Source organism: Candoia aspera, chromosome 2 (genome assembly GCF_035149785.1).
Source record: "Candoia aspera isolate rCanAsp1 chromosome 2, rCanAsp1.hap2, whole genome shotgun sequence".
Classification (NCBI taxonomy): Eukaryota; Metazoa; Chordata; class Lepidosauria; order Squamata; family Boidae; genus Candoia; species Candoia aspera.
Genome location: NC_086154.1, coordinates 200303213 through 200319460, shown reverse-complemented (window position 1 = coordinate 200319460; position 16248 = coordinate 200303213).

Below are 16248 nucleotides of genomic sequence, written 5' to 3'. Positions count from 1 at the left end.
TTGTTCTGGGAAAAAATTTCTGAACCTGTGTTGTTGCAGGATGCATACCATCAATAGAGCTTGAGTCTGGTGTCCTGGGGTGCAAAATTAGCTTTAAACATCTTTGAATTTAGAAGTGAGCAAAAGTAAAACATTTGATGAGGATAATAGGCAGAGCAGAAGGAGAATGTAAAATTTAGAAGGGGAAAAAGTTGAAAATATAAAAGTATGCAATTTCATTTGAAATAATTATAGGAAGATTGAAATTCTGCTGGAAGTGCAATGGAAAAACACATTATTTCAATCTAAAGTGTTTTAAAGCCTCTCAATTGCAATTTTTTCCCCTTTCTTCTTCTTTTTCTTTTTTTTTAAACTAACTTGACAGCAAAACTGTCAAAATGCTTTAGGTCTCTACTTCTTGGAAGGAAAGGTCACCCTGCTGCCTCTCCAAAATGCAAACACTACTCTTTCGTAAGCAGCAGAATACTTCTATTATCAGCTGAGCAAAGTCCCATTGTCAGTGATTGACAAGGTTTCCACATCCAGATTTCTCCCATAACTATGCTTAACAACTCAGGGCTTTCAGGCTGTTGCTTGTGATGACAATTCAGCAGGGAAGAGGGAGAGAGAGGGAGATGGAAAATTCAGTGGTGGGGTTCATGCCGTGTGCATTAGTTAACATTGTGCTGGGCGACAGAATGTTCTGCTCAGCAATGCAGAACCCTGGAGGACAGAATGCAAACCTTTCTTGTTATGTCACATGTCAGCTAAAAGCCTATTAACTCACCTGGCACAGGATGTGAGTTTTAAGAAAAAAATGGAGGCACTTAAAAAAAATCCCAGGATAGTCGGTTATAAAAAGCCACTTTGCAAATTATGGGGGAAAAAAATCACTAGTTGACAAAGGCCATATATCATCCTACATCTATGCTGCATGAGGTTATTCAAGATGTCAGGATAATCATTAAATTAGGTAATTGGGAATGCTACTACCTTAAAATTATGACAATCAGGGAGATAGCAAAGGAAACAATCACTTAAAAAGTAAGGTAGTGCTTTCTGCTGTTCCCATTTTAGTGTTTCATTGTTTCTGTTGTAATTTCATTCATCCTTTTATTTTTCTTACAACTCCCTTTGAGAACCATACTGAAAAGTAGGCACCACTGCTTCCTGTTTCCTTTTAGTTGCTATCTCAATGTGAACATTTGGATTGTAAACTTGTGAGGTATGCATGGACTGTTGTACTTTCTGATACATCCTTTGTTACCTGCTAAGCTTCTTGACCTGCTTTTTTTAATTTCTAAAAAAGCAAGGCATCAATCTCAAGCATCATTTCCACTTTAAGATTGTGGGACATGTGTGAAACTCAGAGACAAACAATTTTATAGAATAAAAAATGGTGGGTGGCTGCAGCTTTGTGCTTTCTTTGAAAATGTGCCTATCAGCTAAGAACAAGGAGAGAAATAAAACTAAGCTGTGAAAATAAAAAAGCACCCTAGAGGCTAGAAGAATGATTGGAAGCAACTTTCAGGTAAATAAGTTGACTTTTTGGCAGACAAGTGATTTCTGATTGGCTATACCAGCCAAGGCAGGCATTTGGTACATTTGCAATCTTTTCCTGGCAGCCATTGTTCTGAATATGCCCACACCATGCTCCCCAAATTTCAAATATTCCCATTGGCCCCCAAAATTTCTGACCCCTGTTCTTGATCAGTATATATATTATCTTCTATAAATTTTAAAATAATATAACTAGGGCACATGCATGGGATACTTGAAAAGATTAGGTAACAGAGATCTCACTAGTAATAAATCTAGCCCTATGTTTTACTCCTTGTGTCGTAATTTAGCCTTTCTCAAATGGACCCTCCATGTATGTTACATTACAACTCCCTTTGTCTGCAAGGAACATAGTTGTAAGCAAGTCATTTAGGGAACACTAACTTAGGGAGTGCTGGTAAGACTTCTGTCTGAATAGATCTGCCCTAATCTGAAAGTGCTGTGTTAGCCATAAAGCCAAATTCTTCCATTAGTGAGTTGCTTTGCATCTAGAAGGGATTCCAAGTTGGCAAAGAAAACATGATGTTCTCAATAAATTCAGAAAGGCAAATGAGTTAATGGAAACAAGTTGCTGTGCTATAAATCTATTGAGATGCATGTTTCCACTTCCCTTTCCTAAATCCCTTGACCCCAGTGAATAGACCAGGATAGTGTGGTATTATTCAGTGGAAGAATCAGAATGCCAATAGTAATTCACCTTGGCCTACTTGAAAGCAGTGGCAAATGCTGAACTGCATTTAGCTATGCCATTGAACAGCAGGTTCCTAAGTATATTTTTCAGACTTCAGGCATAGCATTTATTGATAATCCCCACATGCATTACTGAACATCCATCCCAAGAATAGTAATGATTACCTGAATTGTCTTTTTGGGGGGCAGGGGAAGACTGGTAGTGGAAGTGGGAGTTGGTCTCTTAAGAGTCCTAAATCTGTTCCAAGCCCACTCATGACAAAAAGCATAGAAGCATAGAAGAATACCAATAGTAGGTTCTCAACTAATTAGGTACATCAGAAAGCAAATTATGATGATGGATAAATCATTACTCTTCTGATATCAGGAATAATCAGATACTCATAAATAGGGTTAACTAGGCAGCCTATTCATGAGAAGAAACCATCTGAATTTGTGGATATTGCCCATTTCCTCCTGATGTTTTAATATATCAGAATAAAGTACACTTCTATTGTCTATTTATCTATCGACGCATAAACACATTTATACATATTGCATGGCTTACTATGATTGCCACTTCTTTGATATAACAAGACTTCCACTGTGGCATTATGTATATTGCAAAACAAAACGTTAGTGAAGTCGAATTATCTTAAGGGACAATTTTCCCTGATTTTAGTTTTATTTATCCATTACTATTTATTTTACTACAGTCATAAATAGAATGTTTTTTGTGCATATGACTCCACCTGAAAAATTACTTGGAAAGTATAATAAATTAAATGGGTTTGGGTATTTTTGACGAATTCTTGATTCTATCCAGGAAACGTATATATTTTCACATGATACTTCAGGGCAGTGTCAAAATATTTTGTTGCTTGAGGTGACTGACATTATGGTAGCTCCTTCCCTCATCCGTTCCACATATAGTAGTGAATTAAACTGGTAGCCTCATCTACCACATCTATGGGCACCGGGCAGACTTAGGAGTGCCTAAGAGATTGAAGGGAAAATGACAGTTCTGTCATTCAACAGAGAGAAATATCTAAGGTAACTCAGGAAGAACAGCCAGGAGGACTCTTGGCGCTATCTCCAAGCTCACTCAGCAATTGTCCCCTTCTGCTTAATAGTGGGAATGGGTCTGGAATAGTTCCATAAGGCCGTTTACTGATCCTTAAAAAAAAAAATCTGTATGTAAGCACAAAATATGACTCTTTGTGTTTCACTTAAGAAACAAAAGAAAAATTACCCTTACCAAGATAGTATTACAGTTAACTATTATAAATGGGAAAGGAAAACCATCTGGGAACAATTTATCCATTCTCCCCTGCTGTTGTGTATAAGCTTACCCAAAGGTTGTTCAAAAATACGGAAGGAAAGAGAAAATAAAAGATCAGTGTTGGGAATGCATGGAAAAAGCCTCAAGGGACATGCTTGAGTAACTACAATCTGACCTTGGCAAGTTAAAGAACAAAAACATGGTAGCAGTGCTAAGGCTTAAGTCTCAAAAGCCCTGCTGAGATACTTTGATGTCTGATATTTTTGTGATCTTCCAGGGTCTGACCAAGAGGAATGGCTTATGGGAGTCAAAGAATAAAGTCCAAAAGTCTTCTATCAACTCAGGAATACATCCTAAAAATAATAATAAAAAAGGAAAGGTCTGTAAGTACAATATTTTTTCCCATAAAAGGACTTCAGGGTTCCTTTGATTTACCACATCTTCAATCCAGCATTCTTAAGCTTCTGCTGTGTGATAATTTTATAAGGGAATTTAAATTGAAGGGATTTGGAAAGAAGAAAAGTACTGAGAAAGTGATAACCTAAAATACCATATCATCTCAGATCTTTATCTACTGAAATAAAATACCCACCAAAATAAATGTGGGCACACTTTCAAAATCATTCTAAGTAGTCCTGCTTTGTACTTGCAAGTTGCAGTGTAATGATTCTTTTAGCATGTTAAAAGAGTATTGAGCTGCCAAGGAGAAAAAAAAATGCTGATTAAAATATATTTAGGGTCACTTTTAAGGTGAACCTTTTTGCTAAAAGGAATTAAATGGTAGACATAATTCATTGCTATACAAAAAAAAAGATTAATACAGTAGCGTTGTTAAGGAATGTTATTCTGTCCATATATTTCCTTATATAACATTACCAAAGTTATTTCATATATTATACTTCAATTTGCAACTGTATGAAATATTTAACTACTATCTTGCAGTAACATTTATAAATTACAAACAGTGATGTTTAAATACCAAAAAGTTTCAGAGGTTCCTGTCCTTTGGACTCACAAATGTCAGGTGACTGAAAAATTCATATCTCAATGGTACCTCCTCAGAGAGAAACTGTGGGCTCAACACAATGAGATATTCCTCCATGAGATTCCTATGAGCAAAAAACTAATATGTTGCTTTGCAAGAACCAGTCTCCAGTCATAATGGATAACATCTTACATGCCACATTCTGATGGACAACTTTTGTTGAATGAAAGCCACACCAGGATCTGAACAGCATGTAAGGGACTGAACTGTATTTGCCATATAACTGTATTTGTCACATAAAGAGTTTTTAAATATGGGTGAAGATAGAAAAGAAATGAATAAAGCATACATATTATTTCTTTTAATTAATTTTAATATTTACATTTTAACATCTCTGGCCCCTCACATCCCAGTTGATTCCCAGGTTTAAAATATTCTTGAAGCAATATGAAATAAGTGCTGGCTGTCAGAAAAGGAGTTAAAGAGATGATGATGACAATGCATCTTTATCAAGGTATGAAATAATGCAAAATCAACCCAATAAAATTATTTCATAACCCAATATACAAACATTAACAGTAGAACAATGCTATACTACAGCAGTGCATTTAAAACAATACCCTGGGATAGGTCTGAATGCATGTACATCCATAATAATGGACAACAGGTGCTATCATAAGCTAAATAAAAATGGAGTGGAAAAACTAGACCCTCCAGTTATCCTTCCATCAAATAAAAAGGTCTTTAAATTCCTTTCAAGGACATCAAATTTTCACTGTGAGAAAGGAAGGAAGATGATTCCAGAGCCACATGACCAGGTCCTTAAAGGCCCAGAATCCAGAGACTACAAACTCAGAGTGAGAACCTAAGAGAAGGCCTCGCTGCAAGGAATGTAAAGAATGACCAGGTTTGTAGGGAGAAATAAGGGCAGAGACACCCTGGGCAGTTTGTGACTGGAGGGCTCTGAATGCAAGCACCAATGGCTCAGATGGGGAACCAGTGAAGGGCCCTGGGCTATACTGAGACTTCATAACGTAGAAGGTCCAGAACAGCCCAAATGACACTTCTCTTGATTAAGATCAGGGGACAGAGAAAAGAATCAGAAACACTTCCCAGGAGGCTTTTACAGTCATCTGGGAGTGAAACAACTGAGGCATGCACCAATACTGCTGAAGTCAAGTCCATCTACCCCCACCCTAGATGGTATGAATATTTGTCAACTGAAAATCAGCCACCCTGTTTGTGGAACGTTTTCTTCCTGGGGCAAGTTATTCTGTGTCTCTTGTCTGCAGGACTCTTGACATTCCTTTCCTCAAAGTAGATTTCCCTAACAGATGTGTTGGGAAAAGCCAGTATTCAAAGAAAACTGTCATCATTTTTTAATAAAAGCCCTCATTTCCTTTGTAAGCAAGAAATCATATATTCTTTAAATTACTGTTTTCTTTCCCACAGCTCACTAAGTTTTCCTAGCTAACTGAAGGCTTACAATGTGAAATATTTCACCATTTCTTTGTTTTTACACTCACTCGAAGTAAAAGGGTTTCAGATAGGATTCGGTAGCCTGCAGTCAGGACTGAATACCTTGCAAGCTGTTGCCAAAGTGTCTATATCTGTAGAGGATTTTTAAAAGCTGGCTTACAGTCAAGCTGGCATGAACATAGGACAGGAACAGCTTAAATGATAAGTGTGGATATGCCCTGAATATCTTACAAGCTGTCTTCAAAATGTCTCAGTCCAGACAGGATTTCCTTAAGCTGGTTTAGACTTAAGCTGCCCTAAGTACAAAAAAAGGCCTTTGTCTCACAACCTTACATTACACCAGAGAAGAAATGGGTCTGTTCTCTGATAAAGGGGGAATCTGCAGCAGTGAGTTGCTTATACAATAGCTGCTTTAATCGTTATCAGTCTGAGAACCAACTCTTACAGGGAGTCAGTCTCCTAAGGAAAGAAGCTGAACAGCGATGGGATCAGAAAAGAGAAAATTCTGCCTTAGGCTTTGGCCCTCAAGCATGTACTGTATATTATATTCAGGTATGTATGTTCCATTACAGAATGTAAAATGAACATAATCCACAAAGGGAGCTGCATAGATCCAGAAAAATATTGCTATGCTGTATCAATTGGTGCATGAAATCTCTTTTGCATTATGGCCATGTTGGCAAATCATGTGATGCCATCAATCCTAGTCTGATATACATGGATCCAATGAAGCAGCGCATGTAGCCCAATTATGTCAGTTTGTTTCTTCCCTTTCTTCATACTGGAATGTACTACAGGCAGTCCTCACTTAACAACCAATCATTTAGTGACAGTTCAGACTTACAACAGTGCTGAAAAAACAACTTATGACTGTTCCTCACACTTATGACTGCTGCAGCATCCCCACAGTCATGTAATCACAATTTGGGTACTTGGCAACCAGTTTGCATTTATGGCCATCACAGCGTCCTGTGGTGGCGAGATCACCATTTACAACCTTCCTGGCCAGCTTATGGCAAGCAAAATCACTGTGAAACCACATGATTCACTTAATGACCACATAGTTCACTTAACAGCCATTGCAAAAAAGGTCATAAAATTGGGTCAGACTGACTTAATGACTGCTTTGCTTAGCAACCAAAATTCCGCTCCCAACTGTGGTTGTTAAGTGAGGACTACCTGTATAACATATCTTCTAATGGGCTTAGCTGTTTTATCCTATTGGGAGCTAAATGTATCAGTTGGTGGATGACAATTCAGCATGACAATTCTGACTGTGGGCCGGGACAAACACAGTTGGAGGAATGGCTGCGCAGACACTTTTCAAACACTAACTTGACCTTTCTAATTCTAAATAGAACTTGCTCAAGTTGCTAACTTGTGCCTGTTGCATGGCAATTCTATCTATATATGTCAAAAATGCTGAGAAAGGAATGCAGCCCATATTTTCCATCCACCTGCCCAACCCTAGCAATTTTCTATGTTATAAGTGTGTCATGGCTCTCTCACTTTTTTTTCCAGCTCATCTTTCAGTGAGGCTTCAGAAATCCATTTTATCCCTGTTTCGTGGTCGACCAATCAGCCAACAGACTGGGAATTTTGTGAAAGCGGCAGGTAAATTAATAGAGGAGCCTGTGCCGCAGGACCATGCCTGGCTGCTCTCGAAAATCCTCCTGCCGCCTGAATTATTTGTATGAAGATTGGCCAACACTCTGGCCTCTTGGAGTCAATTCTTTGTAACAGTTGCCAATATTTTTATACCTGGGAGAACGGCTTCATTCTTTATTATTGCTCAGGAATCAATACTCCCATTGCCCTCACAAAATGCTATACAAACATTATTGGCATTTCACTTGGCAGTGAAGGGTATCAACATCAATCTCTCCAACTGCACACTTCGCTAACTCGGTTCCACTTCTTGGTATTCTGCCTGCTCTGTCCTCTTCTGCTTGATTTGAATAGGGGACTTTAATAGAGCCTTGACACCTTCTCAGATCAGACAATGGAAAGACACCATTTAGCCCTTGACTGAAGCTTGGCCTGGCCCACTGAGTTATCTTCTCCCTCCCTCCAAGTTCCTAGAGATCAACGTTATTATCATATTTATATCTCTACTGAGAGAATGGCCCATTTTGGTTTTGCCCTGCTTTTTTCTTTCTTTCTTTCTTTCTTTCTTTCTTTCTTTCTTTCTTTCTTTCATTCTTTTTCTTGTAACAGTAATAACAAAAGACGCAAAATCCCTTAATACTGGAGCATAAACAGGGAAGAGGAGTGACAGCCCACAAAATCAAATGTGTTGCGGATTCAGTGCAATGAGAAGCCCTCTGGAATGTCGACCGTTTTTTCCCCCCCTCTAATTATATGCAGCTGCACCGGTTTGATATGCTAGCTCAGTCACAAAGATTTGCATTCAGCATGTAAATTCAGCTTTAAACATGCAATTTCTTGACGCAATCTAAAATGAAAATTGTTCAAGGCATCCTCTTTCCTGCAGGGCCGTGTAACGCTCTGTATGACAGTTGCAGGCATTAATTTGTTTGAATAACATCAGAACCATGGCAGCTAGAATACTATTAAATAAAATAATAATCCCCTCAGCCTATCTGCATTAAAAAGAAAGAAAAAAAAACAGGTTCTGCTTTCTTGCTATTTTTCAGTACGGGCGCTCTCTCTCCCTCCCTCTTTCTCTCTCTGTATATAATGTTTTCCTCTTTCCTTTTTATGTGATTATGTTTCAGGTTCCCTCAAGCTAAGACTGAATAAAGAGTAAAGTGAATTAAAGTTTTTTGTCTAAAAATATAGGAACAGAAAGCTCTGGTGCCAATGAAGCATTGTATGTGGTAGACTTGGGTTAAGAGACAGTTTTAAGCATATGATCATCCTTAGGAAAGTCACATCTGTTAATTTCTCCTTTTGGGTGGTGTGTGGGAGAAGAATTTTATGATTGTTCAATTAATTTTAATTTAATTTATTAAATTGTTTTAGCCTCCCACTGCATTAGATTTGGGGTGGCTTACAAAATCCAGAAAACAATTAAAACAATTAAACATACATAATCCGGCAGCCTGGACTAAAGCAACCATAACAATAAACCATGCAAGTACAACAGGGGGCCCACAAGGACATCAATCAACACATTAACTCCAAGCCTGAGAACAGAATTAGGTCTTACGGGCCTTCTAAAAGCCCAGGAGAAAAGGTGACATACATATCTCCGGGTGGATGCTGTTCCAGAGGCAGTGACAGAAGGCACCTTTCCTTGGTCCCAGAAGATGACAGCGTTTAACTGAGGGGACCTTGAGTGAGCCCACTTTGTCTGACCATACTGGGCAGGCAGAAACAATTGGAGATACGTGGTCCCTCAGATAAACAGGCCCTATGCCATTAAGGTCTTTATAGGTGATACCCAACAACTTGAATTGAACCTGGAAGTGTACTGGCAATCAATGCAGCTTGAATACATGGGCATAACGTGAAATGCCTGTTACTGTTTATGCCACTGCGTTTCTACCAGTTGTAGTTTCCAGATAGTCTTCAAGGGCAGCCCCATGTAAAACATATTGCACTAGTCCAGTTGTGAGGTGACCAGAGTGTGAATGTCTGTCTGAAGGGCCTCCTGGTTGAGGAAAAAATGCAACTAGTACACAAGGTGAACTTGTGCAAAGGCCCTCCTGGCCACCACTACCACCTGCACTTTGAGTAGGAGCTGTGAGTCCAAGAGGATGCCCAAGTTGCACACCAGTCTTGAACAATGAAGACATCCCTGACCCGGGGAACCAAACAGCCATAGCCACGCAGTCCTGCCAGGACTGAGTTGAAGTCTGTTCTGTCCATCCAGACCCAAACACTGGGTAAGCACATTGACAACTTCACCTGCACAGCCTGGGGTTGAGATGTACTGATGATACCAAACTATCACCTGACAGATGCCCTCACTCAATGATGTCATGTAGATGTTAAACACTTGTGGGGTGCCCCAGGGCTCAACACTCTCCTTTCCCTCATAACACCAACTGAGACCACTGAGGAAGGATGCAAACCACTGCAACATAGTGCTTCCCACTCCCAATTGCCATAGCTAGTCCTGAAGGATACCATGCTCAATGTTATCGAAACAGCTAAATTAACCACACATTTCTTACAATCATCTTATATATAGGCCATCCTGTATAAGACTGATGTATGAATCACAGTTAATGGCCTGCTTCCATTGGTTAGAAATTCACAAGTAAAATATCAGGGCTATATTTTTAAATGTTTTCTAAGATTATAGAAATATTAACATTGTTTTTGAAAGAAGATTCTATAATTCACTAAGGCTCTCTCCAATGGAAAGAGAGCTTGTGTAGGCTAGTCTGACTGCCACAAAGCTTGAAAAAGTGTTGTATTGAGAATTGTTTCATTCTCAATGCAACCTTAGGTTTTTAAATATGGATAGTAAAGCAACCCACTGTTTACTTCATGCTATGCAGTTAAACAGGGTTTAAAATCCTAATATCCAATCTTACAGAGGTCACAGATACAGGTTATAAAGCAATATAAATTAAGATAAACAGATAGCAATAGGCAATAGATAATCCAGTGAGTAAGTTTGAATCTGGCCCCAAGGAAGATTCTTTGACAGGTAGGAGGATTTTTTCTGAACCATACAAATATTGCTGTCACTTTTTAATCCTTTGTGAAATTTAATTGTCTATTATTTAATTTTCTTTTATACTTATTAGGTACCTGAAGATAGTGCTGATAGAAAAGGAATGGCTTTGAGGTTGTTGTTGTTCTAACTGGGGAAGAAATAATCAATGATGTTCTCATGGAAGACTGTAGGATTCTATTCTCTTCCTTTAACTATGCCCATTGTATGTATTTGCTCATTATACAATCCCTGTTCCATTACTCTGTAGTCTTCCTGGTTTAACTCTCCACGGGAGAAATCATTCCATAAGCCTTTTTCAGATTGGGAAGCAGGAACAATGAGGGATACCGCAGAATAAGGAAGAGGAGAGGAGAGGAGAGGAGAGGAGAGGAGAGGAGAGGAGAGGAGAGGAGAGGAGAACCAACACTGTCCCACAATCCTAAATGTATTTATTTCTTTTATTTATATACCACTTTTCCTTAAGAAATGGAGGCAGCTTACATGGTGGCCTCCCTCTATTTTATCCCTGCAGCACCAACCCTGTGAAGTAGGTTGGGCTGCAAGAGACTGGCTTACAAAGTTCCTTTGGATGATGGCTGAAGCTGACAAGTCAGGAAACAACAAGACCAGGCAAGAATGTTATCAAAACACAGGGCAGGTGCCTTCAGCATCCAAAGCTGAGAGGTGTGTGGTAGAAATCCTTTACTGTTTAAGGTTAGGAGAAAGACATGCAGGGTTGAAACTCTAGAGCTGTCATTGAATACAGTTTGATTCTGCAATATGTAATCTTTTCATTAAGGAGCTTCCTTTGTATATACAATGAAAACAACTTATCTAAGCTTTGTCCTTGAAGCATCCACTATGAAGCTCATGAGTACATCTTACTAAAGAAAGATTTATTACCATGAACTGGGTAAATTTCTGACATTCAGTACATTTTGGTGGCTAAGGGGAGATTTGAAACTGAGTCTTCCTGTTGATAGTTCAACATCTTAACTGCTACATCACACTGGCTTTTTGTATGCAAAGTACTTTCAAAAGTGCCAAAATTAATGTGAGAGAAATTTGAAAGAAACCTGGGAATGAGACAGAAAAATATAACTCTATGTTGCAGGAGAAGAAACATTTAGGAAACTACAGGATTTATTTATTTATTCATTCATTCATTCATTCATTCATTCATTCATTCAATTTATATTGCCGCCCATCTCAAACTAGTGACTCTGGGTGGCTAACAACAATAAAAACAGTCATGATATAAAACAATGAAAACAATAACAAAAATTAAAAATAAATATAAATACAGCTGAGTGATCTAAAGCCATGGTGTTAACATAACCATGAAACGGGGCCCATCCCACACTGGGGGCCTCAGGCCCGGGCACAAAGCCAGGTTTTCAAGGCCTTCTGGAAAGCCAACAGGGTCAGGGCCATCCTAATATCAGGAGGGAGGATGTTCCAGAGGGCAGGCGCCACAGCAGAAAACTCTGCTGTGCTGCTAAAACTATATATTTTAGTATCCTATATATATTTAAGAGTTTTAGTATCCTTTCTTCAGTTACTTACAGTATATTTTTGCTGAATTTTACCTGTGTTGTATGCCAGACCATGCTTTTATTTTCAAATAATAAGCAGTTACTGTACCACAATATTGAAGTATGCATTTATAGTTATATTCTTAAAAAAAAATTGTTCTGAAACAGTTGTGACTCAAACTTCTTGCTTCTCAGTAGGGAAGGGAAAAAACATATATAATTTCTGAGATCTGTATCTAAAGTGTATAAAGACATATTTTTTTTCCTACATGATCTAATATCTGATTTAATGTAAGCTAGGAAAGGTAAAGGTTTCCCTTGACATTAAGTCCAGTCATGTCCGACTCTAGGGGGCAGTGCTCATCTCCGTTTCGAAGCCGAAGAGCCGGCATTTGTCCGTAGACACTTCCATGATCACGTGGCCGGCATGATAAACAGAACACCGTTATCTGCCCACCAAAGCGGTACCTATTAATCTACTCACCTTTGCATGTTTTCGAATTGCTAGGTTGGCAGGAACTGGGACTAGCAATGGGAGCTCACCCCGTCACACTGATTCGAACCGCCGACCTTCCAATTGGCAAGCTCAGCAGCTCAGCGGTTTAACGCGCAGTACCATTTTAAAAATACCAGAAATCACTAAATTTTCAGGTGGTAATGATCCCAAATAAGATAGAAAGTTGAAAGAAAGTTGCAACCATTTTTCTCCAGTGGTTTTCTAATATTGTCCCCATTTTCTTACATCTTGAAATCACTGAATCATTGAATATGATTTATATTCAGTTTAAGTTTGACTGCCTTCTGCTTTCTGTTTAGTAGCAACTGTTTTCTAGATTATGTAGTCTTTTGGTAAATTTGTACCAACTGGGTGATGCTTCTTTGTTGTACTGTGTCACAGCTAATTTGGGGTTTTATCCTTAAAACCTGTATACTTTTCTGTCTACAGGTACTATGCTAGAATAGCTAAAGTATGCTATGTGCTAGTTATAAGATTTTGGAAACTAAAATTAAGGTAAGAAGACCCAAAATGCACCAATAAAAGGACAAGTCTTACTTATCTTAAACATTTTTTACAGGACCAATACAGGAATCCCTAACTGTAGAACTGGAGAGAAATACAACTGAATCTGGAAAAAAGATTCCTTTTCTGAACTAGCACCAGTTCATAATATCTCCAAAAATCAAGTATGAGGGAGGAAAAAGATGCAAGTGCATTTTCTATAAGCCAAGGATTTGATTTCAGATGATTATGTACTCAGGACATTTAAGGAATATGATGTGGGCAATAACTGGACGTTGTTTTTCAGATGCCTCTTAGCGTTATTGTGGAATTTAATTAAAATACCTTTTTATTGCCTTTTTTACTGTCTCTGTCTGGTCCCCCCACTGCTGTAATTTACTGAGAAGAAGATGTATGACATCCTGTGGGCATCCATGGTAGCTTTTCAAATATTGATTTATATTCTGGGAAATTATTTCAGTTTCATGAAGAGGAAGTTTTCTCTTTCCTTTTGGTCACAGAGAGTGAGTAGACTGATTATCTGATGCAGAATGAGAGAGAAACACTTCCCCCCACCCTGGCATGTTGAATGCATGATAATACCCCAAGAGGAAGACAAAGTGGGATGATCTCACACATACACATTGTCTCTCTTGGAAGGATTAGATGCCAGTTTACACACCTAATGTAGTTTACAGGATCGTATATGCATTCATGTGGTGCTCAAGATTATAGAACCAGTGTAGTTAAGACACTAGACGAGGAGTGGGGAGATCCAGGTTCTAGTGCTTTCACTGGCTGGGTGTCTTTGGGCCAGTCAGTCTCTCTCAGCTTAGAAAAAAACATTTATCTACCAATTCCCAATGGTCCAGCATGACAGATTTCAGTCTATAACCTTCAGTGAGGGCCTTCTTCCTGTAGTAGATTGATTTGGGAATATGCATCAAGGCAGAACGCTGTACCATTGCATGGTGAAGAACATTACCGAGGTGGATTGTGCATGATCTATTCAACCCAAGTAGACACTTTTGTACTCTATTTTCCCTAATATAGGCATCTTTGTACACAATTATCAATGTATGCATTTTTCCAACATATTTGGGTCAAAGAATGGTCTCACCAATTTGGAGCAGTGTGAAAGCTAAAGGAAAACTGCTTTTCCTATCAACTCAAGAATGGGACAAAACCAATTTTCTCCCACTTCATATATGTAGGTTTTCTTTGGGATCTGTAACATTTAGTTCAGTCAAAAAGGCTATAGTTCCAGTAAATAATGTTATGGAATTACTGATTTACAGTTCTCAGGACAAAACCTTTGTTTTGGGGGAAGGGGGAGGTAAAACCAAAGATTCCTGCTGTAATGAGAGAAAGATACATTTAAAAAACAAAAGAGAGATAGAGATAAATAAATGACAAAACAAACCTAAACAAGCCAAGGACACCATATGAAAAACAAGCCAGGGAAGATGGGGTCTTCTCTTTCTGCAAAACTAGACAAAAGCTCAATCTCATAAGCTTCATTTTACAGTATATAGAAAGATTCCGCCTCAGCTTGCATCTGATGCTAAACTGTTAAATTCATAGTAGCAGACTGAGTGTCACAGATAGTAATGTTCATGCAGCAACAACTCCTGCTGAGATGCCAAGTAAAAGCAGTTGAAGCTATCTCTCACTAGGCAGATTCCAGGTGTATAATGAGAAGTGGGATAAGCCAGTCCCTAGGGGAATGAAGTATCTTCCTCTATGGGAGAAAAAGATTATTTTATGTAATATATAGCCATCAGCTTGAAGGTGATGTCTAAGCTTAGTTTACAGTAAACAGCTAGTGGAACAGAGAGATTTGCAACATGCATTTAACAACATGTTTTCCAGTGGTGCAAAACCAGTCTTGCAAGAGGCTAATTTAGGAACCCAGAAAGCTCTTGAACCATCATGTCCCCCACCCATAAATGGTGGAGCTTTCTTAAAATGTGCATCTCTGGCTGTCAGAAAGCTTAGACGGTGGCCCCAGTGCCAATTGATTGAGAACAAGAGGGTTTTGTTTGCTCTTTTTGAAGAGGGTTTATTCTTTCTGGTTTCTTTAAAAGGCCTTTTGGAAAAACACACACACGCTGTGCATGATGCATTCTGAGCTCTTATAAAAGAATATAAATGGGCTGTGATGTCGAATGTATGTGGAACTACTTTAGCAATATTCTGAGATAGTGTTATCTTTTTTTAAAAATGACTTTGATATATCAATCAAGGGTATTCAGTACTACATTACCTGCCCTTTTAACTGATTTTTCTATGTTTTGGTCTCAGAAAAATAAATTTCTTAATCTATGGGACAGAATGGAGTTTGGGTAAGAGTTTTCATCAGGAACGTTAGGAGAGCCAGTTTGGTCTAGTGGTTAAGGTGCTGGGCTAGAAACCAGGAGTCTGTAAGTTCTAGTTCTGCCTTAGGCATGAAAGCCGGCTGGGTGACCTTGGGCGGGTCCTTCTCTCTCTCAACCCAACTCATGTCACAGGGTTGTTGTTGTGGGGAAAATAGGAGGAGGAAGGACTATTAGGTATGTTTGCCGCCTGGATCTATTTACAAAAATAATAAAGGCGGGATATAAATAAACACATAAATAAAATAAATAAAAAAGCAGTGATTATTTTGTTAATTCATTCAGGCATACAATCTAAACTCATCTTCTACTCAGAGCCTTTCCTCACTTAAACCTAACCATAGCACAAACATGCCCTGGTCATATATACTACTTTTTTTCTGTTGTGTCAGCATGATGTTGCCTTCATCTGGTCTCCTACGAGACAGGCTTAAGTAGTTCTTAGTTGTTCTGCTGTTAAAAAGTAGTCTTTTCCATTTACTCCAACAGTGTCCAATAGCAGCCTCAAGGTATACACAATCTTTTTGTATTTATCACAGAGCAAAGCCAGGTGACAGTCAGGGACCACAAAAGAGGCAAGGTGGGTATCAGAAAGCTGAACAACAAATTTTACGCCAGTATAGTTTTATGCCAACTCAAGGATGGAGAGAAAGGACTTCAATTCAGCAGTTTCAAGGTTTGATCTGAAATAAATAAATAAATAAACAAACAAACCATTCATTCATTCATTCATTCAATGGCTGTAATTCAT